Raw genomic sequence first — 27,439 nt, 5'->3', positions numbered from 1 at the left:
GGTGTGGGAGCAGTATGATGACAGAACTTCAGAAACAGCCTCTCCCCGTTCACGGGGCTCGAGAGGGAATCAGTTTTCAGAGCTGTGACAGAGATTGGATTTTATGAGAGGACATCCCATGACTTACGGTCCTGAGGTGAAGACAAGGGCAGTAACTACACCAAAGGAAAGTGCCTGCGGGCAAATCTCTCTGCGGTATTTTCTCCATTCAGGAGTGTGACTTTGATACCACAGTTGTGGGTCTGGTTTCCTCTTGGCTGTGTTGAGCCCAAGGATGGAGGGACAAGGAGGAAGAGGAGAGGGAAGGGGGAGGCAGGGGGAGTTTCCACAAGTCCCATACGTTGAAGGCAGTGGTTAAATAATTGAAGGCAAGGAGTTACCCGCTGACTCACAAATATTTATAGCACCCTCTCTGGGCCAGATCCTGGGCTGGGTTCTAGAGATAAAACAGTGAATGGAATGGAAACAGCTTCTTTTTCTCCTGAAGCTCTCAGCATAGTGAAGGGGAAGACACCCTGAACAAATCATTATAAATGGGAAGCTGACTATGGAAAAGGAAGTAGAGGGGGCTGCCCTGGGAGCACATGATACGGGGTCGTGAGCTAAACGGAAAGGGCGGGCAGAGACACTGGGGGGGGGGGGGCAGAGGGGATAAGAAACATCCTCGAATGGAAACGCCGTTGTAGGAGTTTAGCCAGGCAAAGGGTGGGTTGAGTCTGGGAGTGATGGAGGAAGACAGAGAAGTTAAAGCAGAGAGAGCAGCTCGCTGTCCTGGTCCTTTAAAGGGGCTGGTATACTGCTGTCCACAGGCCAGCTGGGGCCAGAGCCTGTGTTGGTAAATAAGGTTTTACTGGAACCCAGCCATGCCTATTCCCTGACAGATGACCTAAGGCCATTGTCACACAGCAACTCCAGACTTGACCTGCAAAACCTGAAATATTTACTCCCTGGCCTTTTACTGAAAACAAGTATGCCGACCTCTAGTCTAGAGCAAGTCATTAGTCACGGGCAGTAACATCAGGGGCTGTAACAAACCACTCCAAAATCTCAGCTTTTTACCCGATAAAAGCTTCTCTCTCGTATCACAGCTCTGTGAGCAGCTGAGCTGGGGAGCTCTGGCCCCAGTGGTGAAGCTGGAGCTCACCCTGAGGTTCTGTTATCCAGCCGTGCAGATGGGGAGCAGAAACGGTCAAGGGTGTGAAATGCTTGAGGGGCCAGGTCTGGGAATGCTGCCCACCGCTTTCACCCCCACCCCGGAGTCATGTGGCCCCACCACCATCCCAGGGAGGCTGAGAAAGGAAGTTCTCTGTGTGACTGGGGGGGAAAGCAAATGCTTTGGGGAATACACCGCAAGCAATGCCTCTGCCAGAGCAATCAAGACATATGGAAGGAACCGGAGAAAAAAAATCTCATGTGGTTGAATTTAGGTGGCACAAGATGAGGCTGGACAGTTAGGCAAAGGCCAGATTGTGGGGGCCTTGTAAACCGTGTCAAAGATTTTTAGATTTTAGTCTACGTATAAATTGCCAGATGTGACACTCTGATGAGCTATGTCACCCCGCTGGTCTGATTAGAACTGGGCAGACACAAAGGTGTACGTTATGTGGAACTCTTAGAATATCAACTAGCACATAGTAAGCATGTGATAAATTGTAGTTATTGCCATCAAAACAGCAGGAATTTCCACCTCCTTTCTCCAACCTTTCTCACCCGGAGTGCCCAAACTACAAGAATACTCTTTGCTAACCGAGCAGCTCCAAGCCTTATCCCACAAGAAAGATAAGAGAAACACTCGGAATCTTTTTTTTTTCTACCATTCCGCTGGCCCCTTCGTATTTGCTACCATCTTTTCAAGGACAATTTGGCCTAGAGAACAATCTGGTTCCCTCGACCCGGAGTAAGTATTTTGTGACCTAAAATAACTGCTTTCAAAAATCCTTCCCCCTTCCTGGATCCAGAGAATATGTCAACTGAAACCCAGAAAAACATATTATGCAACATGATTCAGCAAGGAAAGGGAAGATAATAAATTAAATTGTAGTGGTATAAATTATTATCAATTTGGATGAAAATACACACACACACACACACACACACACACACACACACAAACCTGGAATGCATGGTGATTAAGGCAGCAGCAAATACAGTCAGCATGCCTGGGATTAAACCCCAGATCAACAGCTTATTTAGCTGTGCTATTTAATCCTGCAAATTACACAATCTCTTTGTGCCCAGTTGTCTTTGCGTGCTCAGTGGGGGTGGTAATAATATTTACCTTGCAGGGTGGTGACGAGGATTAGTGAGTTAAAACATGTAAAGCACTTAACAACAGTTTCTAACACACAGTAAGCACTCCATATACGTTAGAGATCATATCATTGTGATGGGGAGTAAGGTCATAAGAAATTCACTTTCATTTCCACAGATTCTACTCTACATTTATTTCATTGTGTAATATGAATAAGGTTCTGCACAATTAAAAAAAAAGTGTAAGACATGGATGGACCTGTCTTCAGAGAGAGGAGCCTGCAATCTAACACCAGTTGGAATAAACACTGCTCATTCTTCTCCTTCCAAGTTGAGTTCTTAGGCAGAATTGCAGTTGCCCATATTACAGACCTAATTACTTGTTCGTCACCGGAAATGCATCCTGCAATAAATTCATTTTGTTCTACATATATGTTGTCATTCATCACTGCAATACTGTTTTTGTGGGGAAACAGATTATGAACAGTGTAATAACTATGACTAATAGTAAACAAGGCTATTTGCTTCTGGCTCTAATGGAAATAAATCAGCCAGAAGTTGCTCTCCCAGCTCCTCCTCCAATCCCCAAAAGAGACCTATTAGTGCAAAGTATCTGCAATTGTAAAATTTTGACTGCCTCTCCCAAAATCAAGACAAATTTTATATCAACACTACAGGAAAGTTCCAAATAGTTCAGGATCTTTGTAGAAAACATAGGATATGTCTTAATGAGCAGCTTCATAATTCATCAGACGTGTTCTTGGCGAGTAACACTTTAAGACGTCTTCCTTCCGGCTTTGAACCTCTTTCGCTTCATTGTGGTACCCTTTACAGTGTTGCCTGAGCAGACCGGTTGTTCTCCTGGCATTAGGGGGATAACTCTCCCTCTAGCCTCTGAATTTGGATGGGGGATAAGCTTCTGAACCAATCACCCGTCTTTCCACGAGGTCTATGCTCTTTCTCTCGAGGACTCCAAATTGTGACTTAGGCTAGAGGAGACAGCAGTGAGCTAGGCTAGTGTGCTGGTGGGGAAGAATTTGCCTCTCACCCAGCTGGCAGTTCTCTGGGCCTTGGCATCCTTGTGCTGAAAGGAGAGGGGATTTGAGAATGCTCTTTTAAGTCATTTTCAAATTGGGCACTCTAGGAAGTGAACTTTCTGCACATCTTCATCCTTTGCCTGAACTTGGGTCAATCATTTGTCCAGCCTAACCCTCGCCCAGGTCCACATGGCCCGCTCTGAGTGAAAGTCCACCCAAGAATTCACCTCTCCCGTCTTCAGCATGGTCCCAGCCTGATAATCCCTTGAGTCCCACTCCGCTCACCTTGATCTCTCCATTCAGTATGGAACGGCTCTAGCCCAGGCAATAGGTCATCATACAAGCTAACTGGTAACGTTCAGATAATCATTCAGCACTTCTTCCAGGAGTCTGTGTTCCCATTTGAAATAAAGATAATATCCCCTATTCTTAATTCACAGGGTTATTATGACTTGGGGAGAAAACTGAGCGAATTGTGCAAAGTGCTATGGTACAAATGAAAATGGAATGGGGACCATTACTAGAATCACTTCCCCTAAAAGCTAAAAAGTGCCTACCAGCCACACGAGGCTATCTTTAATATTATTATTATCATCACAGAACTAACAACATTAAACTCTTGTTGATCTCAGAAATGGAAAGCTTACTTTATACTGTGACGGAGCACTGGAAATCTAGAAACTCTGTGGCCTGACATTGACTAAATGTGGCTACTGCTTTCCTACACCAATCTTCTGAGTGGCTGGCCACACTCAGAGAAAATTGTCTTTGCCTTTTAATGTAATTACGCTGCAATTACAAAGTGCGTGTCACATGGCTAAGGCTGACCTTGTAAATCAAACATATCCATTTCTCATTGCAGCACACACACACACACACACACACACACAAACTAAACAAAACATACCAGAAACATAGCATGATTCTGATCCCAGGGAAATGCTGGCGGAAACCCCGTCTCTTGCATTGTTCGTGGTCGCCTTTCACCATGCCACATGCATTTATCACTCTTTTTGTTTATATCCTCCTGTTTTTGTCTACAAGATTATCACACTCTTTTCACACTATAAGGTTAATTTTCCTCCATCTTTCCACCTAGGAAGGAGTAAGTTTGATGCAAACTTAACAATAAATTTAAATGATATTTGCTAATGAATTTATATGCTTCATTAAATTACAATTGACTTAACTCTCCCTGTCTCTCTCCTTTGCTGCCACACTCCTTCAAGAAGTGTTCTGCAAGAGCTGCCGAGCACTTCTTGGGAAGGTGACCTAAAGGTTGCCAATGACCACATAAAGCACAGATGTAATGGTCTCTTTATAATTCCTATCCTACTTGATCTGAAATTTTTGACATGAATGACCACTCCTTCATTCCAAAACTCTCTCCTCCCTTGGTTCTCATCACAGGCATCCCCTTGCTGAATACTCATTCCACCTCACCTTCTTTGGTTAGCAGGCTTGTATTCTATGAGACGAAAGAGGACTTAACGAGTCCCCTCTTACAGGGGTCAGCCCAATCTCTGCTTTCTACGCTAGTGATCAGTTCAGAAACCCAAGCATAATGCAACCAGAACACGGAGTTCCACTGGCCAGAGGGATTGGTTCAAGAATAGGTATGTCAATCCAATGAATGGTAACGCAAGATTGATAGAAATTGGGGGAAGAAGCAGCTTCCTCACTTTCAAGATAGACCCAGTGGGAAAAAGGTCTTGGTAGTTCATGAACGGGAAGTCTAGAAATGCCACCACCATCGTCCCAGCAGTCCAGGGATGAACCCAACACCCAGGGGAGGGCATTTCTGGGAGAATCAGAAAGAAACGGGGCTGGATTTGTGACTAAGACACCTGCTCTCTGCTCCACTTAACTCTGGAGTTTTTTGTTGTTTTGTTGGTCCATGAGCAGATAAATCTACTTTATTAAATAGTCATTTTGAGTTTGACCATTAATAGTAGCTTAAAATATCAGAACTAAGACGATTTCCACAACACTGTTCTCTTCCTTGTCTTCCTACCACACAAATAATTCTTTCTAACCACGTCTTGCAGTAGCTCCTCTCTTCCATCCACCCCTGACATGACTTGTACTAGCTCCTGTCTCCCAGCCATCCCCCAGAGTGCCATTCTTAGACTTCTCTTCGTTCTTCTCTCCCTTTACTCAACTTTCACCTACTTTGAAGACTCCAAAATCAATAACACCAGCTCAGACTTTTCTTCTGAACTTAAGATACAGATTTTCAATTACTTCCTATGTATCTTCCCTTTAAAGTTTCCATCACGAGTAAGCTGAACATCTCTAACACTACCTGCAAACTTTTTCCCACTACCCTTTTCTTGTATGTCACAGCCTAGTTATATGACATCACCATGACTTGAACCTCCAAAACCAGAGCTTCATTATCCTCCTTGGCTGTTCCCTATTTATTACCCATCACAACCATTATAAGGTCCTGCCAGTTCTAGTGCATAAGTATCTCCGCCTTCTCTGTAAGGCACACCCTTGTTGGCCTACGTCATTATCTTATCATTTTCATCTGAACTTGACTTACAGCTGTCCTTTCTCCCTCCAGGCCATCCTCTACAGCGCAACCAGTTAATTCTCTCAAGTGTAGGCCCATGGGAAGGGGTAAAATGTCATCTCCTCGCCTAACATTATGCAACAGCTTCCCACCACCTGGAGAATAAGGCTTGTACAACTTAGCTGACTCTCTAAAGCCTTCCCCAGCGACATCAGAACTTGCCTGTTCAACCTGACCTTCAACCACCCCCTACAGATGAAGCTAGTCGTTGGTATCCCCCAAACAAACACAAGCCTGTATGCTTGTCTCCTATGCCTCTCATTTCCCTCTGCCTTGAACACTCTTCCCTTGCTTCTGAGGCAGGTGTATTCCTGCTTTCAAGGCCCAGATAAAACATCTCTTCCATTCTAGAAAAGTTCCCTGACTTTCCAGGCAAATTTCGCTATTTCTCATCTTTTATAACTCTAGGAATGTAACAGTCACAATGCAACATATGCTGTAATAGATTAATGTTCGTTAATACATGCTGCACCTCCCCAGGTTTCTTATTTCTTAAGGCTATGCACCAAGGCTTTTGGTTTTTAGCTCTTTAGGAGGTAATGCACCATCTGACACATAATAGATGCTCAAAGTTATTTTTCAAGGGAAAGAATGAAGGGAAAAAGCGAAAATCACAGGATTAGTGGTTATCTATGGTGTAACCTCCCTAGATTCAGTTTCCTCGTCTGTAAAATGGGACGGGTTCAGATGAACCTATGAGTTTCTTCCTGCTTTAAAACATTCCAAGATGTTATGAAAATACTACGAGGCAAAACCCAGTGATTCTTTCACGATATAGTAACCTAATATTAAATTTCACAGACTACACTCTGGTCAATCAAGTATGAATTCAAAAGATGGGAAGATTTTTTTTCTTTTTTTGTTTTTTTAAATGTGTTCTCTAGTTGCTGGATGAAATGTGTTAGTTCTGGGAAGAAGCCAATATTAGGCTTGGGGAAGAGTTAAGAGCCAATAGAGACATTACTTTTAATTATATTAAAAGCATCTTATAAATTTCCCATCAGTTATAATGTAATTTCTCTTCATTAATCATTGAAGGACAAGTGTTTGCAGTTTGGCCTTTTGGGGATAAAATCTGGATGCAGAATGTGTCGGAATCTCTTCAAGCCTTGTCAATCTAAGACACACAAATACACAAATATACAGCTATACACATGCACACATACACAAACACACACTCATCCAAAGGAAGATAGCGTTTGAAATTAAAAAGCAGTTTGATGTAAGAGAGAGAAACGTGGGTGAATGAATACACACTGGAAGGATATTTTGGGATAAGAGATTCAAGTCAGTGATGGAAGATGCTCGTAGAAACTGAAGTGAGCTACACATTTCTTGTTTGGGGCCAGGCAGGGGGATGGGGAGCATGGTCAGACTGAAAAATCAGGCCATAAGGTCTAATTCTGGCCCTGCCATTGACATCTTCTGTGACCTTGGTTAAGTCAATTCTTCCCTAGGATCTATTCTTGGACCAGGTTAGCCACTTAAAATCTGCCTATTTACTATACTGAACTTCCTCCCAGAGTTAACCTTCACTGACTTTCACTCTTAATGTTATGTTCTTGGTTCAAATGAAAGTTCATTACCCCCCAAAAAAGTAATATAAATTATTCTAATTCTAATTATTCCAACAATCAGAATGATTTTACTTCTAATATAAGTATAAATACGTACATAAAGCACTGGAGATGATATTTATTTCCTTGACAGGAAATTTCCACGTGAAAAAAATTCTCACAGAATTTAACTGCAGGAAAATGGCCGCCTCTTCTTCAAACTTATCGCAACAGTTATACGTTAATACGTTTCATATTTTCCCTGCTAGCAGAATGCCCAAAGCCTCTCTTTTCTTTCTGCTTTGGCTTAAACTCTAACTACAAAAATAATACAGGCTTATTATGTACATATTTAAAATTCTGCAACACAAGGTTAATCACTTTAATATTTTAGTAGATGCCCGTCAAGTTTTCTTCTGGGTCATTTTTTATCCAGCTGAGATCATACTACACATGCAATTTGTGTGCCCCTTTTTCTGCATTACATTATGTGAGCATTTTCCCATGCCAATAGCAAAATTGCTTCGTGTTTGTCATTATTAATAGAGAGCTCAAATTAACGTCCAGTCAAAGCAGTAATAGCTTCCGTGGTAAGCATCCTGCTCTTTTCCTTTTTCCAGCCCTACTGCTACTGTAGGCAGTTTTTTCTTGTAACTTCAAATCATTAAAGCAGCCTTGAAATTTTCCAACTGCAACTAGTATCCTATTCTAGTCTCTTCTACCATATGCACAAAGGTACCTTGAGAGAAAATATGTGTTTCATTTCCATTATGATCCTTTATTCCGTTATGATCACCTTGTTAAGTAGTTTAAGTCCTCATACACAGTTTTGTATTTAAGTAAATAACTAAGAAACAACCTGACAAGTAAGAAATGCATATGTTAAAAATACATAATGCTATTGTTAAAAATAAATATTAAAAGAAAGTAGATTCATTCAATTTGACTTCTTAATAAATCCATAGGGGCTTCCCAGGATGACTGATATGGGGGCAAAGGGTACCCAAGGATTGCCTAGGGGAATAGATTTAGCTCATGTCATATTTACAGTATAGATTAACATTTCCAGACTTAGGAAAGTTACTTGTTAACTTTAGATTTTTGTTGGTTGGAAATGCAAATAACTTCTGTCTGGTGGAAGAGATAATCCCAAAGATGTATGGTTTGTTGAACACCAAACAGATCTGTCCTCAGCTTTACCCTTCACGATCATACCCTAATATTTTCTTTTTAAGTTGTGCATCAATACCCTAGTTTCTATACATGCACCCCAATGTTCACAGCAGCACTATTCACAACAGCCAAGACATGGAAACAACCTAAATGTCATTCAACAGACGACTGGATAAAGAAGTTGTGGTATATTTATGCAATGGAGTACTACTCGGCCATAAAAAATAATAAAGTAAGCCAGAGAGAGAAAGAAAAATACCATATGATGTTACTTATATGCGGAATCCTATTTTTAAAAAAGGGACAAATGAACTTACTTACAAACAGAAACAGACTCAGAGACACAGAAAATAAACTTATGGTTACCAGGTGGGGGAAGGGGGTGGGAAGTGATAAATTGGGAGTTCGAGATTTGCAGATACTAATAATATAAAATAGATAAACAACAAGTTCATACTGTACAGCACAGGGAGCTATATTCAGTATCTTGTAGTAACTTATGGTGAAAAAGAATATGAAAATGAATATATGTATGTTCATGTATGACTGAAGCATTATGCTGCACACCAGAAATTAGCACAACATTATAAACGGACTATACTTCAATAAAAAAGATATACATAAAAAAACAATAAAAATAATAGTTATCCATTAAAAAAAATACCCTAGTTTCTTAAATGCTCTTCAAAGTGGTTATAACATCTTAGTGACTCCTCTATTAACCCTTAAGTTATTTAATAAAAATAAAGTCCATGTCCTCCCTACCCAATTCCATTTAGCGCAGTTCTCTCCACAACCTCAACATATTTCAGGGAGTCCCCTGTGACAAGCTTGTATTTTCACAAATGGATCCCACCTGTCCCCTGTCTGCAAGGTCTGGATGTGGCCCCGGTCCTCACCGGCGCTTCCCTGCCGGTCACCTCCGGCCATCTCAGAACCAGCCTTCTCACGTGACTTCTGATCTCCACCATGGGATGCCCCAGGAATGGACATGGGTTCAACCATTAACTGTAAAACAGAGCTGAGACCAGGTGGTCACATACCACACAGTAACCTTTGGTTGAAAGCTAGGAGAAGGCATTAGGGAGTTACAACATGCACACACACACACACACACACACACACACACACACACACACACACCTTGCAGAAACACACTCATTTTTTGCTCCCACCTCCCAAAATGTCAGCGCTCTGCAACCAGAACCTCCTGTTGGGAAATCTGGGTCCCAAGGGCCCCTCCTTCCAACTCAGAGACCCCAGGACCAACTGAGCATGGGCCCCTCCTCGGAGGTCTGAGTGACATCTCCGTGGGGCTCCTCTAATTATTTACATTTTAACTATTCCAACCTCTTCTCTTTGTGCCCTCAGCCCTAGAGGTGATGGCTGCCTCTTCTTGTTGCTACTCCTGTGAAACCCTTTTAACCATCTAGTTAACAACTTCTGGCCTAACTGATCATTCTTTCTATCAAATTCTCTTGTTCAAGTAACTGTTGTCGTTCTGCCTCCTTGGCTGGGTCCCAACTGATACAACAGCAGAGCTGAGATTCAAACCCAGGCAGGCTGGTGTCAGAGGCTCTGGCCTTAAGCACCACCCAAAGTAGGGGAAAACACACAAAAAGTAAAGCAAGTGTTTTCCTTTTCCTGTCTTCCCCTGCCGGCCTCTCCTCACACATAATCTCAGAGACGCTATTTTACCCATGAGGAAGGCAACCTCTGACCAAACCACAGAGCCTAATTCAGCATTTCCTTGTCTCCTGTCCAGCAAAGGATCTGGGCTTTAACTCTGCAAAACCTATAGGGTGTTTTTCCAAAACAGAAGAACCGTCAGCCCCCAAAGGCGTGATCAAGACTCCAGGTCTAACAACACTGATATTTTGAAAAGAAAGCTGCTGTATTTCTTAGGTTCCACATACCTCCGCACCAGTTCCTTAGGGGAGTGCAAGGTCAAGGCACGTGCTTCTCAAAGACTCTTCAAGGGCAAACACACTTTGAAGCCCAAGGTGCACTCAGTGGGACAGCCTGAAATGGGCCAGCAGAAACCGAGTCCCCACCCAGCCCGTCCTCACTCCCACGGAAGCAAACACCCGTGGGCATGGTCGTTTCACCTGGAATATTTACTCGATTCACTAAGGCTGCTTTGGCAGCAAATAATAGAAATGGAATTAATAATTCAAGGTAGCTTACGCACAAAAATGGAATTGGTTATCTGAATTCAGTCGTGTGTCACAAAGCCTCAGGGCGGATTCAAATGCTGCAGGTCTTAGAAAGGGCTGAGAACCGGGAACTAAGGCGGTGTCTTGATGCTTTTCTCCCTCATCTTCCCTTCTAACGCCCTGATTTTTAGGTCTATGTTTTTCTTTCTCTTCTCGCCAGCTTTTCCCGCACACCTCCACTCTTCCACGGGTAAACCAGACCATGAGTAAGCCCATGGAGGGACTAAACCTCTCCCTGAGAGCTAGGTCGGGGGCCCTCTCCTGTTCCAATCTACTGCTCAGGGGTCAGGTCCATGTTTTACAGACTAGGGAGCCAAGTTCTCCATTTGGGGAGGCAGTGAGCAGAGAAGGAGCGACGGTTAATTCAGTGAGACCCTGCCTCCCCCACCGTGAGGTTTCTACTGTTCTTATCATGAATATCTCAGTGTTTATCTATTATTCAGTTCCACGGCAGATATTAATTTTCAGGGGAAAAAATATCACTCACTAAATGTCATCAGCTATAATCTTCCAAATGCTTAAAGAAAATTAAATTTCTAACTAATCCTGGAGTCCTTGATACAGCCACCTTGCTTCAAAATTTAGGGAAGGACAAAACAGAAGGTACAATAGAAGAGGAAAGGCTTACCAAGGCATTAGGTACCCTGTGGGCACAGTAAACATTAAGCCAGATTTGTTGTTGTTATAATAGGTACAACAGCACAGTCTCACAAGAGAAGTACTTAATATGATTATAATGTTTATAGCACATAATACGGCGAAGAGCTTTGAGTAAGGGGAGAGGGAGGGGGAAGTAATGGTTGTGTCCTTGCTCAAAACCCCCAAGAGGCTCACATCACTGAGCAAGAAGAGCTCCGTCCCCCGTGAGTTGTGCCCGAGGCCCAGCCAAGGACACCGGGCACTCTGAATGACAGATTTCTCAGCCCCAGGGGGCCCTGGGCACAGACAGCTTCTCTGGCCCCCACTCTTAGAAGAGTGTATTCTTCGTGCCAACTTCATTCATTGCCAGCGCTTTGTGCCTCTTGGACCCACACAGCCCAGCGGGCAGGGTCAGCGCCCTGGGGACACTGCGTCATCACCAGGTGGGACCAGGTCAGCGCAGGTGAATGTGCCCCCGGACCACACAACATGCCACCTCCGCGGGGAAAACAGGCAGCCCCTCTCTGGGTCCACAGGCTCAGTTTAGAGCCGTTCACCACAAAGCTGTTCCAGCCCAAGTAGCAGCCTCTCAGGTCATATCTCCGTTTTGTCTCACAACTCACCTGTCTCACCGGCACTGGCTCCCCGGCTTCCTCACGCCAGGGGCAGTGGGAGGTGACAGCTGTCGGGAGTCATGACACCAAGTTAGCCTTCCAGTGTGAAAACCCAAGCCCTGGCCCAGTGGTTTATCCCAGTTCTGTAGGTGGGCGAGAACTTGCCAGAGGGTAGAGACCCTTCTAGGTGCTTCTGGCTGGTCTAAGGATTACGTGGACAGGAGACAGATTAACAGGAGAAAAATCACACAAAAGTTTAATGACATGTACACCCAGGAAAACTAAGCAACTCACCAAAATGGCCAAAACCCTCACCTTACAGATCATCTCCAGCTAAAGACAAAAGCGGATGTTGGGGGTAGTAGTCTGGGACTTGAAGGGGGAGGCAGGCAGGCAGTTCACGTGGAGACGGAAAAGCAGATGCTTGGTAAATAAATGCCTGCTGGGCTCCGCAGAGACAGTGGGACCCAGAGCGGACTCTGAGCCCTAGGAGTTCCCCCACCACACCGAGCCCACGCTCCCTGCAGCTGTCTCCGGCCATTGCTCTATTCCAGGAAGACGCCTTCTATCGAAATTGTTTCAGACAGTTGGGGAGAAGCTCAAAGTTTCTTCCTAGGCTTTTGGGCCTTGACTGTTTTCAGCCTGAAATAATCTGCATGACAGAGAGACATTTTGGGGTGGTAAATTTTGCTTCCCTACAGTTCCAAATCAGTGTCTCTCCAAGTTTACAGTTAAAGGGACCAGACCCAGACATTGTACTACCAGGAAAACAATAGATCATGAAAGAAAGAGAGAGAGAGTGAAAGAGAGAGAGAGAGAGTGAAAGAGAGAGAAAGAAAGTTAAATATACATGATGTATAAGTACAAAAGTACATACACCCACAACACACGCACGTTTGTGTATGGAGGTGTGTGTGTACTGCTATAAAATTCTGGTGTTAAGAACTATATTATCCCAAGGAAAGAGGCAACCCTGTCCATTTTTAAGTCAAGAGTACAGGATTACATAGGCCTAGGGCCTCACACCAAAACAAGCAAAAAAAAACCCCAGAAAGGTCAAATTACATAATAGGAATAATAATAATAATAATAATAATAGTAATAGTAATAATAATAAATAATAATAACTTCCATTTGTGAATTTTTACTGAACACCAGGCACTCTACTCAGGGTCTTACTCAGTCCTTTCCTTTACTCCTCACTGCAATCCTATGCATTAATTCTATTAGTATCTGCATTTTCTAAAGGAGGAAACAAAAGTTTAAAGATGAACCTAATCCTCGCAGGGTCACAGAGCTAGCAGGAGGGAGGCGTCCAATTTCTCTCTGTGCTCTGAGTAACCATGCCTGTCTTCCTCCTCGGTTTGCATCAAGTCTGACCCACCAATCAGGGCAACCTGAATAAGCCCAGTGCCCAGTGTCTCCTTTGTAAATGTCGTGTCCCTGACACCCTGAAAGGGTGGGCAGACATGGCAGGTGGCCCATGGCGCCTCCAGCATTCCATCCACCTGTGACACGTCCACTGGAAGAAAAACACACAACATACGAGTTGTGAGTTAAGCTTTCTGCCGGGACCTTACTGAGTACTACAGCGTGGGACACAGACTCTCAGATAGCTCTGAGGAACTGCTCCAAAGAGGTAAAGGAGGAGCCAGGATATATATGAACGGTTTTGCTAGGAGAAAAGTGTAGTCAGGCATCAAAAGATTACTGCTGATTGCAAAGAACAGACATCTCAAGTTAATGATTTTAGTGCTTTTCTATGTGTGGGAAGATGCAAGAGTCTGGGGTCATCTGAAATTGTTCCTTAGATACGTATCTTAACTTGCTAAGGGCCAGTATACTCAAAGCACAGAATGTTCCCTGTCTTTCCCCACCCTGAATTCCCCTCAGGGTACACCGACGAGGGGAAAGTCGGGGAGGCCACTGCACTGGCTCTTGGTTTGATCCTTGTAGAACTGGAAAGGCAGGCAACATTCTTTTTTCACAGACAGACATGACCCCACTCTCTGTCTGTGACCTTCACCATCCATTAGTACGTTTTAGGGAGAGAAAAGGCTATGAGTGAGGAGGGCATGAGATGCAGCAAGAACACCTCTCTGCAATAAACCCCATCCTCACAAAAACTGAAGTACCTCAGGGAGTCCCCAGCTGTTCAAACCCCAAGGTGCCCTCCTTGACCCACCTTCAGTGTCCGCACTGTGCAAAGGGCCGAACAGTTCTGTTAATGAGATCAGCTCTGTCTAAACATGAATTAATCTTGGTGAATATGAACACATGATAGCAGGGAATCCTCTTAAACCTTTGAGAACCAGATTCCTATCACTCCATTAAAAAGAGATTTATGCCAGTGGCCTGGTGAGAAAGGCAGAGACACAGTCACAAAACCCTCAGTATCTAAGGCAGCTCGCTTACCTTTGGGGGGCAATCATGGTCACCCTTTTTTAAATTTATTTTTTATTGAAATCACATTGGTTTATGACACTATCTAGGGTTCATGTGTGCAGCCTCATAATTCTACATCTGTATATATTACAGCCTGCTCACCATCAAAAATTTCATTTCCATCCATTGGTTACCATTTTGAATATTTCCCCTGCATTGTTCTTTCTGCTTGTCTGTCTTACTATGTTTGAGTCATTGCAGGGGAATAAATCCACGACTTAATATGTAAAGCTTTTAAAATTTCATTTCAAAACTCCTCGGTTTGGCTTTGGGACTGAAGTCAAGTATATGTGATTGCATTAGCACTGTTTCCTTATTGTTTAGTTGCATCTATGTTTATTCACATTCGCGCTCTTAGAACACTACCCAGCAAGTACCCTTGTGTTCAGTAAGACGATACAAAGTAAAATCATGAAAATCTTCAGCATTTTAAAACATTCTGCCCACAAAGGCTATCACAGAGGAATCTTGATTTCCTATGTGAGGGATGCCCCTTTTGTTCACTTCCTCTCAGACTTAAATAGTGCAATATGCTACTTCACCCGGAAACTCAAAAGTGATAAAGAGCAAAGTGTGTGATGAGTGTACTCTCTCAGCCTGTATTGTCCTGTGAGGTTCTTTGCTCAAAAAATTGCCCTGACTGAGATGCATTCTCCTGTGAAGGACTCATAAACAGAACGATTTCCCAGCCATATTGAATCGCCAAAGGGTGAAAACCTGATTATATTCCGATCACAGAAAATAAGCAGTGGTCCCTTTTCTGTAAGTGAATGGAGATAAAAATGGTTAAAATGTCATCAAACAGCTCTGATCTTTCTCCTTTTATGAAAGCAAAGAAAGATGAGAGGATAACTTACAATTTTCCAGCAAGTGAGGCTAGGATGAGGGGTCAAAGACGGAAGAATCCCCAGAAAGAAATTATTATAATAAGGGAAAGGCCATGAAAACATCACATGGACACACACAAACACAAATAATTTGTTTCTATCACAGAACAATCAACGTGACTGCCTGGAAAACAGATGGTAACCAGAACCTGAACAAATATTGGAGAATATTTAGAAAAAGAGAGAAGACATGTTAGGCACCAGAGGAGGAGACATTCCAGGAGGGGGGAATAACATGTATATATTATTTTACTGTTTCAAAATTATTTTCTTATCATCTTGGTTATTCTCCAAAAGAGCTATAAAACAGGTTATTTATTCACTTAACTTGTTAAAGAATGGATTCCAGAGGCTTAACATGGTATGTGAAGTATGACAAGGTTAAGAAGAAAAGAAATAAAACCAGGGTAGATGCTACATGAAGCCAGGAATAAAACTATTATTATCATTTCTCTATGACCTGGATGACGGCCAAGTGGGTCCCAAGTCAATGGTAAAACGTAGTAGATCCCAGATTCGGTCATTTAACTCGTGTTCTTTCTCTTAAAAGAATCAGTAGTTACTCAATAAGGGCCAATCCTAACAGTAAGAGACAAAGAATAGCCTGTGAGTTCTCTTAAAGGAATTTAGAACTTCTTGCAGCTTTGTTTCTATGTGCTTTGTCTACCACCCTGTGAATTTGGATCAGCGCACGAAAGTCTCTCGAAGTCAATGGAAAGCTGTCTTCCGAAAGAATCCTGTGAAAATGGAAGGGTCTACGGGGCTCTCAGCTCTACCCTCATTCTTCTGCGTGTTTCTCCCCAGGTCACAGAGTATTTCCGTGCCCCCTGGTGAACACAGAGAGCACTGTGGCGCTCTCCTTGGGGACCTGGTAGCTCTGTGAGACGCTGCCACTGGGCAAGGTTGGCGGGCAGGATGCATGCGGGGTGCGTGGTCTTGACAAAGAGGGGCGGTGAATCCTGAGACAGGCGCAGGCAGCCTGCTGCCGGGGGTGAGAGCGAAGGGCCTGGAAGCAGGAGCTGTGCACAGCCCTCCCTCGCCACTTAGCGGACGATCCTGGGCTACTGGCTCTTCCCCTCTGCGGGTCCCCTTCTTCACACGTGAAACAGAAAACGGCAAAAGCCGCCCCGCTTAGCAGGTATGAGCCTTAAAACAGAAAATGCGTGAAAGCACTTGCAAGAGGGTTTGGGACATAGGAAGTGCTGGAAAAAAGACTCAATTTAATTACTTTATAAGTGACTTTTTCTGAAAAGGGGAATTTAAATTGCTTCCCTTGTCACCTCGCCTGCTCACTTAGGGTGACAACATGGAGACCCAGCAGGTGGAGACCCCTGTGGTAGAGAAGCAGCTGCTCGTCCCCCAGCCCCCACCGGTGACTAGCACAGCACTTCTCAGAGCATACGGGAAGGGGAAAGCCTTCCAAAGAGATCAATTGATTAAAACTTAGCACTTAAAGGCTCTACTTGGAACACAGGTAAAAGGCAAACCCAAAAAGGACTGAGTTTAAAGGACTGACTGCAACCAATAAAGAGGAGCAAAGAGCTTTTTAAAATAGACTCCTTGGCCTGCCCAATGTACTTTCTTCAAAGGAGGAGAAAGCTCACTTAGGAGCTCAAGCCCCTCCGCGCAGCGCCACCCTCTCGCACACACAGCCTCCTGCCAAAGCCGCAAGCATGGGGTTCACCTCCCAGAGTGGAGCTCAGAGTGGACGCCCAGCAGCCGTCCCCACGAGAGCCCACTCCCCACCCTCTCCCAGCCGCGCATCTTCTCAGAAGTCAAGGATCTGTTTCCCTACCCCTTTTCACGGAGTGGGAGCTGAGGCTCTAAGAGGTTGATGATTTGCCTAAGGACGGGCATTAAACAGCACAGGCAGGACTTGAACCTGACACTGGTTCCTAAGGCCCTAAGTCACCGATCTTTACACAACACCAATCTCTGTCAACCCAAAAAAGCTGTCGGAAGAACCAAGCTGATTCGGGGCAAGGACTAGCCCTGAGTCAAATGGTTGAGTCATCGGAAGATGATCTTCTAAAAGGTAAAATCAGGCCAGCCACACACCTCTTCCTCGTTGCTTCTGCACTGCTCTTTCTCTGACCTAAATAACCTTGGTGTCACCAGTGGCTTCCCCAAACCCTCTGTCGTGATGCCACCCCTTAATCAAACCATGGTGCCCTGCAAAAAGACTGCCAGCTGCAGGGTTCCATTCCTTTGTGATCTTTCTCTTTGCTTCCCAGAACAGTAACTAATATGTGAGAAACTCGTCTACCACCCAAGTCTAAATGGTGACAACAGAGTTCCCTATTCTTCCAAAGACATTTACTCTTTAGAAGGACTCACAGGCAGTCAGTACACTAGCTCAGGTACATGGATTTTTTTTTTTTTCCCTTAATGGTGGAAATGTTACCCACTAGACAGGTAATTCTGGAAGATTGATTTTTTGTTCAGTCATCAACTGATGACCACCTGTTCCATTTATGGGAAGGTGACCCTTATCAATGGATGAATGTCAGTCTTTTTCCAGTCCTGGATGGCAAGCCTCTAAACCAAGTTAAACCTCACTCCATCGACTAGGTGGTCCCCTCACTAGTCCTCATCTGAGAGCCAGATCAAACTGAAGAAACCGTTCTTGGTGCCTCGCGGGTACTCCATAAATACCACTTGCACTGAAGAGTGGATTCTTGGGTGGAGGGGAGTCAGGAAACCATGTCTTCCTTACGTCTCTTCTCTCTAATTTGAGTTCTTGATAAACCCCAGCAGCATAACGAACGCTTAAAGGACAGTTTGTCTGGTTTATCCCTTGTGTCGCTGAGCCTTTGACAGACACAGCGTGATGGGTAGGTCAAATCTGAAGTCACTAACGCATTCCCAACTGGTAGATGCTCTGTGCTGTTGATCTGCTGACAGTCTCCATGCTTTTGAATTAAAACAGGAAGATAACAAAGATGAAGTCTCAACCCGGTAGAGTTTGGCTTGTATTTTTGCTCTGGAAGAAAGAAATGCAGATGCTCTCCTAAGTAGTTCAGAGCAGGGTGCACACCCAGCCCCTCCGCAGGCTCTCAGGCCTGGGGGAAGGGTCTTACACCCCAGAAGGCTGCTCCACCCAGATTTTGGTCTAAGCACAAGATTATAGGAGCAGGGGTGAAGAGAAACTGTTTTCCATAACATCCATTTTTATTCATTTTAACAAAAGGGCTTTAAAACATCTAGAAGACTAAGGTGTGAGATAAATCATGATGCATTCAGCCCTAGAAATACACTGAAGCCCATACGTCACACAGAAGCCTGCCAAAACGATTTCACTAAGTCCTGCAAGTAAATGGAACTTGATAATCACTCTTGTTTTCTGTAGAGAAAATTAGGCTGCGTTCTTCTGATAACATCCAGCCTTCTGCTATTACTTGACGTCTTATATTCATAGTCAAGCTCACTGGAAATCGTAACGGAGAGATTCTGGTTTATCAGGTTTACCACCCAGAGAGACAGACAGTGAGCAAACATCCCATTCTCACCCTGCTGTCATCATCATTTTTCACCCGGCCTCTTTTTTCTTCTTAATTTTTTTTTCTCTCTTATTTAGAGGCTATGAAGTTTCCAAACTTGGAAATAAAGTTTAATATGACAGATCTGCAGGCGGAACATTTGGAGAGCTTTTTCATTTCACACTGTGATCAGTTAGGGAGCCGTTCATCTATTTCCATCATCCACCCGGCCACAGCCAGGATGCTTCGTTCCGCAGAATGACATCTTCCCAGGTCTCCTAATTCCAATATGGCCACATGCCATCCTCTCTCTCTCTAAGAGGTAGTTAAGCATTCACTGGAAGTATAATAAAGGAGGTGAATTACCTGCCCATTTTAATCACTGATGTCCAGCTCTGGCTCAGCTTTCGAAAAAAACCATCTCCTTCCTTCTCCTCTGCCAACAGCCCCACCTGACCGGCATTTGACTCATTTCAAAAAAAAATTGATGGCAAATTTCATTCCATTAAAAAAAAAAAAGGAGACAGTCACTTATTGTCCTTAAAACTTCTGGCTTTGCTGTCTATGAAATCCCATCACTGTCTGGAGTCCATTCACTTTCTCATTTTCCTAGATTCTTTGAAATCTCTTATCTGCTGAAATCCACAATTCCTCCACCGTCCTCATTGTCAGCTGACATTACTTCGTGCTTCACTCAGAGGCGACCTTGCACAGACCTCTACAGCCTGTCTCCAGCCTCCCTGCCAGGTACTGGACCAAACATCTCACAATCCTGTCTAGAGCCATGCCCTCCACGTGGATACCAGATCCCATTCCCTCGATCTGCTCCAGGACTTCGCTCCCGAATTCTCCTTCCTCTTCTATTTCATTGTTTTAGTCTCTCCCAGATCATTTCCATCAGCATAGTAACATGCAACTCGTCCTCTCATCTTAGGAAAGGAAAAGTAAAACCTTCTCTTGACTCCACTCCCCTCACCAACTTACACCTGAATCCTCTACTCCCCTTTGTAGCAAATCTCCTTGAGAGAGATATCTATATACTATGTCTCTCATGCCTCTCTTCTCAGTACCTTTTAAACCCACTCCAGTCAGCATCCACCACCACCTGCTGCACCAAAATTGCTTTTATCAAAGTCACTAATGACCTCCAAATTGTTAAGCCAATGGTCAGGTCCAGTCCTCTTCTTACTTGACCTATTAGTGGAATTTCATACATTTTCTCACTGTTTTCATTTTTAAACCACTCTCTTCACTTGGCTTCCAGGACAGCACACTCTGTGCTTTTTTTCTAGATCACCCTTGGCTTCTTTGTGTCCTTTGCTGGATTCTGCTCTTCCATGTGAGCCCTGAATGTTGGAACACCCCAGGGTTCTGTCCTTGGCCCTTTTCCCTTCTCCATCCACCTTTAGTATCTTGATGATCTCATTGAGTCATGTGGGTTTAAATACTATCTACATTCTGACAACTCTCAAATGTAACCCTTACTTCTCCATCCTTATAATAAAGTCCCATCAACTCAGGCAACTTGAGAGTGCCTTTGATTCTTACCACCTAAAACTGCTAATTAATACACAAAGGCATCAAGCCTTTGTGGGTCTCCTTACCCTTGACCAGCTTTGTATAAGATGCTGAAGCAACTCTCAACTCAACACAAAGAGGTAGGGCAATGGGGTGAATGAATGTGAGCTCTGGAGCCAGCCTGCCTGGGTCTGAATTCCCACTCTGCCACCATCCAAGTGTATGAATTTAGAGAAGTTACTTAATCTCTCTATGCCTTGGTTTCTTTATTTGTAAAAATAGAACTATATTAGTATGTGCCTTTAAAATTGTTTTAGGAGGATTAAAATTAGAAGTTACTTGTAATATACAATGGAGTACTACTAAGCCCTAAAAAATAATAAAATAATGCCATTTGCAGCAACGTGGATGAACCTAGAGATTGTCATGCTAAATGAAGTAAGTCAGAGAAAGAAAAATACCATATGATATCACTTATACGTGGAATCTAAAAAAAAAAAAAAGGACACAAATGAACTTATTTATAAAATAGAAACAGACTCACAGACATAGAAAACAAATTTATGGTTACCGGGGAGAAAAGGAGTGAGAGGGATAAATTGGGAGTTCAAGATTTGCAGATACTAACTACTGTATATAAAGTAAACAACAAGGTCCTACTGTATAGGGAACTATATTCAATATCTTGTAATAAGCTATAATGGAAAAGAATAGGAAAAGGAATATATGTATGTGTAACTGAATCACTAGGCTGCACACCAGAAACTAACCCAGCATTGTAAAGCGACTGTACTTCAACACAGAGAAAAAGAAGTTATACATAACATGCTTAGAGCAGTGTCTGCAACACATTAGCGCTCAGGGTTAGTTACTGTTATTGTCTAGGGTAGTGCTAGCCAATGAAACATAATGAGAGCTACATATATAATTTTTAATTTTTAGTAGTCATATTTAAAAATGGCAAATGGAATAGGTGAGGTTAATTTTTAAAGAAATATTTTATTTACCCCAATATCCAAAAAATCATTTCAACAAATAATATAGAAATCATTACAAGATATTCTCTATTCTTATTTTTGTACTAAGTCACCAAAATCAGTGAGTATTTTACACTTACAGTACATCTCAATCCAGACTAGGCATATGACTAAGTGCTCAAGAACCACATGTAACTAGTGGCTACAACAGAAGAAAACCACAGAGAAATGCCCCTTTTAGTCTTTCTAGAACCTAGATTCTAGGTTAAAATGGCTTCTTACAGTACATGGCATTTTCTTTAAAGCTAAGAGGAAGTCCCAAGATTCAGCCACCATCAGTAGCAGAACCAGAAAATTAATAGGGGAACTTGAGTTTATAAAATCCTGCACCTAATCTCTCCAAGTGGACCAGGTTAATCCATCCTCTTCCTAAAGCATCATCCGTTCCTTCTTTCCGTGGGCACACTGATGCTGGCATTCTGCCACCTTCCATTTTCCCCAAACATTCCCTTCCTTTTCATTTGATTTATGTTCTAATTCATGTATTGATTTGTACTTTCCATCTCTTTCTCTTGCTTTTCTCATCATCATCATTTTCTGGAAATGAGACACGGACTCAGACAACAGCTGGGTAAGGGAGAGGTCAGAAGGAGAGCTGAAGGAATGACTTCTGTGACACTGAAGTCAGGAGCTGGAGGAGATACAGGAGTGGAAGCACTGCGAGTGGACCTGCAGGAGTGCGGGAGGGCAAGAGGAGGGATGTAAAAGCGTCGTTTCTCCCCATCCTCACTGTCTCTCCTTCATCCTGTCACCTCCCTTCTCTACACTGCACTAGGGCCACAGCCTCCTGCCCAGAATGTTGGAAACACCAGGGCCAAATTTCTTTTTTGTTTGCCTCAGTATCTCCAGTGCCTAGAATAATACCGGCACATAGTAAGGACTCGTTAAATAATTAGGGAGGGAGGGAGGGAAAGAAAGAAGGAAGGAAGGGAGGGAACGAGAGAGGGACAGAGGGAAGAAAGAAAAAGGAAGGAAGGAGGGAGGGAGGGAAGAAAGTTTCCTCTTCGACTCCTTTCTTTGAATCCACTCGCCATTTCCTTGTCACTTACGCTCCAGCTCGAACTACAGCAGAAAGACCATGCTGGACCTTGCCCCTGCTTATATCTTCCACTTTATTTGACTCACTCCTCCCTCCATCACTACACACTAACCCAAATGCCTCTTTTTAATCCCCCGGAATCGCTGAGATCATCACTGCCTTGGAGCCATTGTTCCATCATTTTCTGTTCGGAATGCACTTTAATGACCACCTCCGTACCCTCGAAGTGGCCACTCGAATATTACTGATTAAAATAGGCCTTCTCGGGTCCCCGCCCCGTTGTTCTTTATGACTGCCGGCTGCTTCCTTTTGCTGGATGTTCTCATTTTATAATTACGGATCTATGCACTTCTTTACCTACTTATTAGCCTACCTGCCTCCATTCCCCACACCTACCCAATGGTGAGCTCCACGAAGTGTAGGCGCCACGTCTGTTTCATCCACCTCTGTACACCCAACACCCGGCGCAGTGCCTGGTGCATAGCAAACTTCCCAGCCCAGCAGAGCCGAACACACGGAGAAGTTCCCTGACTTCACTGGACTAGCTCACTTTATCACTCCCTTTAACTTTCAGTGTGAACCCTTCTGAACACGGGGGACATAGACTAAAGAGGTGGCACCTGGATATCCTATTTGCCTGGAAGGAAGCACCGCTGTTGGGATAGCTCCTGCAAGAGCGATGGTTGGGCAAGGCAGAGTCTGACTCCAGCGTGATGTTTCACTAGCTGCGGAGAAACTTCCCAGGAGCATGATTCAGTCCCCAAAACAGGGCACCCATTGTTCTGAGAGAACTGTGTCTTTAAGAGCAAGGAAAATGCTTCCATGAGAAACCACTGAATCCTAGAAGAAGGCACCACATGGACATTTTAATAAGGAAGTAATGAGGGGTATTACCACCCTCGTGTTCAATCACTAAATGTTTGTCTCTTGGAGACGTAACAACAACAATCACAACAATAATAATATTAACTCATTTTTCAAGAGTATTCACAACGTGCCAGTCACTCTGCTAAGTCCTTCTCATGCATAATCTCATAAAAACCGTATAGGGCTGGCATGATAATTATATCCACTTTACAGACAAAGAAAAATGATGCTGAAATTGGTTTGATGACTTGTCCATGAGTTCTCAGACTTTAAGTTGCAAGGCTGAATATTTGGATACAGTCTTGATGGTTCCAGGTTGATGGCTCTGTGCCTTCAGTCTGACATCCTGGAGTCTGAAAGGAGAGATGGAAGGTGGCAGCTTGAATGCAGATGGTGAGAAAGTCTCCTTCAGCCACGGGACTCGTGCTGGTCCTGACAGCAGTGAGTAAGTGCTTGGGTGGCACACAATGGATGTTGAGAGCATGTGGTGGTCCCTCCCTAGAATGGCACAGGTTTTCTACCCAAGAGCAGCAGGATTGGAAGCCTCAGGAGTGAGAGAGGCTATAGAATTATAACTGAACAGCTCATAATGGGACCTCTGGTCAAAAGGTCTAAGCTAGTGTTTCAAGCAGATCTCAGTCTGGCAACTCTGACCCACGTTCTCCTACTCAGCCTCTGCAGCCCTTTTCAGAATGCCCTCTTTCTGTTCAACTGTCCCTCTTTTTCTGAACCTAGTGATACCTCAGTAGAGGGCCTACTGGTCAGCTGAGCCATTACCAAAGAAGATCAGAATCAGTTCTACTCCAGCAAAGCATCAGAGAGCCCTTAAAACTGTCTGAGCCTGCAAGCAAGAGACTCTGACTTCTGACCTGAAGTATCCTTTGAATCTTGTTTTTCTCTACTTTTTACCATGGTGATGATGATGATGATGATAAAAAAAAATATTTTCTCATTGTATATAACTGAATAAAACTGCAGGTGGCTGCCTCACAGATGAACACAATCCCACTTCTCAGAGGCAACCAAATTGGGTAAAAAAGTAAGCACTGAGAAGCCTCATTTCAGCCCCTGACCTTATCTACCTTACTCCCACCAGCGACAACTACTTTTATTAGTTTTTAACATATTTTGCTAGTATTTCTTCATGTAATTATAGGAAAATATGAATATGTTTGTCCTACTTTTCTGCCTCATGTCTATTTGGAATTAATGCATTATTCACAGAAATCGTCGCTGACTCTCGAACAGGCGTGAAGATGTCATCTGGACCAAACAAAAATTCTTTGTTTCCTTTTGTTCCCTTTTCATCGTGACTGTGGCATCTCTGAACAATTTCATGAATGTAAAGTAATATATTTTCAGAAAGGTCATTAGAGAGATAAAGAGTCCAAATTGTCATCTCACTGAAATCACTATCAACTGGTCATTGTTTAAACTTGAGTGGGAAAAGTAAAAGTTTATATCTGTCTGGACCCTGTCACTCCTCCCCACAACACTCAGACTTCCAAATAACAGAAAAAAATCATCAACAATTTAGGAAGAAAGTGTATTTCCTTCCATAAAAAAACTCATCTTAATACAAGGGACCAGGAACCTGAACTTAGGCGAGTAAAAGTGATAACGAGAGAACTGAGGATAAGACATGATTTAATGTAATTTGGCCCAGTATGACCAATTTTGCGGGCAGGTGCTTAGCACTAGCATTGCCTCAAAACTCAACGCCTGCCTGTCACGAAAACAAACAACTCGATGTTTACAGAGAACATGATTTTTTTACCGCATCTCCAGTACCCACAACACTAGGGTAGTCATGGACCATTGACTCAGAGGGGATAAATAACCAGAACTTATAAATAATTCTACTCTGTACAGCACAGCTCCTGTGACTTCTAAGTAGCCACAAAGAAAGTAAGAAAGGATGTGGGTCTATTCATGTTACTCTGTTTAGAGCCACAATCTGAAAATGCTCAGAGTTAGTGAAAACTAGACGTCTCCGGATCCATCTGTTTTGAATCAAATGTGTTTCTGCAGAAGTGCCGATATCCCCCTACAATTCCAGAATAAGCATTTATAAACCTTGTCCAATGGACAGGGTATTGTGAGTGCATTGCTAAGGGACTTCGCACACCCCGGAAGGTGGCACAGGTCCTTTCGTGAACACAAACATCCTCTCCATCAACAAAAGACTGGAAAATCTGAGGCCGAGAAAGGTTTGTGAAGGAGAAAATACAGAAAATACAGAAGTGACCAGGGTTGGAGCCAGGGGTTGACTGTTGCTAGAATAACATCAAACTTCACAGAACTGACAGTAAGTACACATCAGAGTCAGGCATAATACACGCATATGTGTGTGTGTGCAGTGTACGTACATATATAGCTAACATCTAACTCTTGGACCCTGTCATCCTCCCCACAACGTGCAAACTTCCAAACAACTGAAAAAAATCACCAAAAATTTAGAAAAAAAAAGTATTTCCCTAGAAGAAAATCTCATCTTTTTTATTAATTAGTTGTTTTTTGTTGTTGTTGTTGTTGTTGTTGTTGTTTTTTGCAGGGGGAGGTAACCAGGTTTTATTGTTTATTTTTAGAGGAGGTACTAGGGACTGAACCCAGGACCTGGTGCATACTAAGCATGTGCTCTACCACTTGAGCTGTACCCTCCCCCTGAAAAACTCACCTTAATACAAGGATGAGTGTTCAGGAATAAGGGACCAGGAACCTGAACACTACAGTTAATGCGACTTACAGTTGGATCAAGACCTAGGGCTGTGTTCCCTTCTGGGAGATGCTGAGAGGGCGTGAATATCAAACAGCTGAAGTAGGTGGTACCAGGCCCTTACACAGGTCCGCTTTCTAAGGCAAAAGATTTCATGCACAAACCACGACAGGAGTTCTTAAGAAAAATATCAGCTTAAATGATGTGTATACTAGAGGAAAATGTGCCTAGAAAGACCTGTGACGACCACAGTGCTCAACAAATAGGCAGAGCCCTCAACGAGGGACCTGAGAAGAGGAGACAGAGACATTGAGGTGAAGCATGTGATTAACCCTGGAGGAGACCTTCTGAAGACGGAAGGGCCGGCTCCCTCTGCCAGGAGGCAACCACCAGCCCTGGAAGACCGGCAGCTTTAGATCTGCTGCTGAGAGGGAGGACTGAGCACCAGCACAGGGACCTGAAGCGGGTCTGTGTCTCAGGAGCAGAGCAAAAGCCCAGTTTGTGAATGTGGAGCACAAGGTTAGGGCACCCAAGCAGCTGCTTGGAAGTTCATCTCATAAGGTGAGCACAAAAGAAAAATCATCATTTCTACTTGTTCTGAGGCCAGAACAAGTCCTAGGGACTGGCACGTGGCTGTTTGGGGGTCCTGTGCCCAGAGCTCAAGGACAGAAGGATTGCAGAGACTTGAAGCCAGGCCATGCCAAATATACCACAATTCAGAATGGGGGAGGGTAGAGCTCAGTGGTAGAGCGTGTGCTTAGCATGCACAAGGTCCTGGGTTCAATCCCCAGTACCTCCATCAAATAGATAAATAAATAAACATAATTACTTGCCCCACCACAAAAAAAAAAAAATTGTAAAAAAAATTGCAAAAGATGTACCTATAAAAAATAGAATTCAGAAAGATGCAACCACACCTCTGAATCTTTTTAAAATCTTTATTGGTTAAAAAGTATGTATAAAAACCGAATATTGACGATATATCAATAATGTATCAGGGTTAATTTGGGTGGACGTGGCAGGGACGAGTAGAGCCCAAGAAGGGAAGACATCTTTATTCAGGATGCTAAAAATAACAGCTCTGTGTGCCATGCTGAACATTACTGTTGAATACAGCCAAGTAGTTACGTACCCTAAATCTAGCTTACACTTGCCATACAAATATAGTGATACTAAAAACAAAAATTTAAGTGAAGCCTCTGTTCAGTGCACCCTCCCTAAAACATACTTTGCAACTTTTTAAATAGCTATAGATGGAGTAAGTTCAAAAGGTAAATCTCCCAACAAAATAGTCTTTCTTATTACTTTGGCATAATTGCTTTGAAAAAAGAAGTGTTGTTTTATTTTTATCATGGCATGTCCTCTCTTGCCACCTCTTCTCTTCAGGC

General features: G+C 43.4%; 1 protein-coding gene and 1 long non-coding RNA gene across 4 annotated transcripts in view; both read right to left on the bottom strand.

Moving 5' to 3' along the window:
- FUT10 (fucosyltransferase 10) overlaps positions 1–27,439 on the bottom strand; it is a 359,041-nt gene that overhangs the window by 246,522 nt on the left and 85,080 nt on the right. The window lies entirely within an intron of this gene.
- LOC116659961 lies at positions 706–26,975 on the bottom strand. The gene is made up of 4 exons (XR_004315307.1): positions 26,964–26,975; positions 16,588–16,597; positions 16,264–16,270; positions 706–771 (listed from the first exon to the last, which is right to left on the bottom strand). It is a non-coding gene; the product is annotated as an uncharacterized LOC116659961 (long non-coding RNA).

This window comes from Camelus ferus, chromosome 26 (assembly GCF_009834535.1).
Source record: "Camelus ferus isolate YT-003-E chromosome 26, BCGSAC_Cfer_1.0, whole genome shotgun sequence".
Taxonomy (NCBI): domain Eukaryota; kingdom Metazoa; phylum Chordata; class Mammalia; order Artiodactyla; family Camelidae; genus Camelus; species Camelus ferus.
Note: the sequence above shows the minus strand (reverse complement) of the source record. Positions and strands in the feature narration are given on the sequence as shown.